The following is a 2529-nucleotide window of genomic DNA, read 5'->3' on the forward strand; positions in this document are numbered from 1 at the left end:
AAGAAAGGTTCGGATCATATAGTGATAAGCACTATAGAAATACCTATAAAATAGAAATTGCATTAAATACCCTGGGCCATATCCTCAGCCTCACTTTATCCTATTCGTATGATCTTTGTTTTGTATAAATACATGTATTGTCACATGTGACACGTGGGAGAAAATCCAGCGTTTAGGCTTGACTGATCTCACTCTACACTGGTCTACTTTTTGACTTTATTTACTTCTGATTTACATCAGTGTGAGAGCAGTATGACAACAGGATCAAGTTCCATATATTTAAGAGAAAAAGGTAGGAGTTATGTGGATAATCATCTAATTTAAATTACATGGCATGTTACAGGCCAGATCGTCCTTTCTTTTCAGCTCATAGCCTTATGCAAGAGGCAGCACATAGCTGTACTACTCCAAAAGTAGTCCAAGTAAGGCAGTATGCCACAACTAGCATGTTGCTACTATCAGGAATCAGCACCTGCAGCATAGCCAGTCTGGAAGCAGAGCCAGTCTCCAGGCTACCTAATGAGCGCAGTTGGCCTGTAGTAGGCTGCCTGATTGGCTACATTGCATGATCGATTGGAAGAGTCAGCAGTCTAGTGCTTAAGCCCAGTGGCTGCTCAAAGCATTTGCTCATGGCTCTATGTCTGCTTGTTTCTAGTCCTGCCCCTGCCTCATTCCAGGTAACCTGGTCCTGACCTTTGGTGCTGATTGGTGCTCCAGCCACTGAGTGTGACTACCGATGACCTGGTTGCTTGAGAGCTACCCTCATTCCCCTTCTCCTCTTCATCCAATTCAAGGACAAGGGAGGAAGTACTGGGTGTGCAGCTACTTTTCTTTTCCTGCACCTGAAGCAGAGATGTGGTAAGATCACCTTGGGATAGGTGGGTGTGAATAGCTTTCTCCTCTTTATGCCTCTGTGCAGGCATGTAGAGGCAGATCAAGACCAAGACCTGACCATAGATGCTGGTCAAGACTTGTTGGTCTAATGTTTTAAAAGTGACTAATCATATGGGTGTCCAACCCAAAGCACCTTAAAAAGGCCTGGTTTCCAGAGGGCAGGTGCTCAGCAATTTCTGCCTCTTTAATGTGTCTTAGGTTGGGCATCCAAGAGCATTATTCAGTCTTGAAAATTTAGGCCATTAAGGGAAATGTAATTGAAAGTATGAAATAAAATGGGGTTTATTTAAAAAAAATCTTCTGAACTAAGAAGAAATTGCGGCAGCAGGGCTAGATAGCTCAGGAGATTGGCAGTGAGCTGTGTAGTTTTATACTGCTCTAAGAAAGGTTCAAAATCAGTAGTGGTTCATTGATTCAAATTCAGTAGTGAGCAAAAGCTATCTAAGAATTTCTCTGTAGACTCTATGGCAGGGGTTCTCAACATTTTTCTTTCTGAGCCCCCTTCCCATATGCTATAAAAACTTCACACCCCACCCAGGGCTGGTGCTTCCATTAGGTGACCCTAGGTGGTCGCCTAGGGTGCCAGGATCCGGGGAGCGCACAAAATGCCACCCCCGAATTCTGCCTAGGTCGCCAGAAACTCTGGTGCCGCTCCTGAGCCCACCTATGCCACAACAATTGTTTTTCTACCTCTCCAGTAGATTAAAAATTGCATTAAATTGCTAGTTATATAGTTAAACACACACATATAATATAAAATATAAAAGGATAATATAGGTACAAAAATAAAAAACTGAATATTATATTTTTTTCCTTACTCATCATGAAACTTATTGCTGGTGCTGACACAATGTCTGGGTGGCCCGCTGAAGTGAGTCATGGAGTGGAGGTGGTACCACTGTCCAGGACTGAAGCCTGGTTTATTTTGACAGATTCCTGAAACCTTCTTTCAGGCCCGCCTGGGACTGCAGACTCCTAGTGGAGAACTGCTGCTTTATGGGCTATGGTGATTTTAGCCCAGTTCCTGTGGGAAAGATGTCTGCATTGCAAAAATCACCACCAAAACTGTCTTAAAGTGGCACCTTTCTCAGTCTAATTAAAAAAGGTAGCAACTAGAAGGATGTGGAGATGGAATTAGCTTTTCATTACTAAAGATGGTCCTTCCAAGTGGAGACACATTGTCAGGGTGGGGTGCTCGCGCGCGCGCGCGCGTGTGTGTGTGTGTAAGCTCATGCTGCAAAGCTCATGCTGCCACTCTCCATTTTGTTCCTTGTATGAGAATAAAAGATCACTTCATTTTGCAGGTCTGGCATCTTTGAGAGGCACTACATTCCTATCAGGAAGGATAATAAAAAGAAACAAATGCAGTAAAGTCAAAATTCTTGCTGCCTTAATTTCTCCATTTTCCTGTAGCCCGGGGGTTGTTGACAGCCTTTGCTGAGAAGAAACTATTTTCATAATATTGTCTGTTCAAAACAAGATCATATAGGTGAATTGAATACTATTTGCTTTTAATGGGGAGATAAATAGACTGCACTGAGTAATAGCTACATAATCCTGGAGTTTCTCTGAAAAAGATAAAGGAAGAGTTGTTTGTGTTCAGTTTTATCAAATTTTAAATTAAGTTACCGAGGA

At 42.5% G+C, this 2529-nt stretch overlaps 1 long non-coding RNA gene across 1 annotated transcript; it reads left to right on the forward strand.

Annotated features, from left to right (window-relative positions):
* Positions 1 to 500: 500 nt before the first annotated feature.
* LOC127045632 (uncharacterized) lies at positions 501 to 2273 on the forward strand. Its single transcript, XR_007772785.1, has 2 exons — positions 501 to 858; positions 2199 to 2273. It is a non-coding gene; the product is annotated as an uncharacterized LOC127045632 (long non-coding RNA).
* Positions 2274 to 2529: the final 256 nt, after the last annotated feature.

The sequence above is a fragment of the Gopherus flavomarginatus genome, chromosome 2 (assembly GCF_025201925.1).
Source record: "Gopherus flavomarginatus isolate rGopFla2 chromosome 2, rGopFla2.mat.asm, whole genome shotgun sequence".
NCBI lineage: Eukaryota > Metazoa > Chordata > Testudines > Testudinidae > Gopherus > Gopherus flavomarginatus.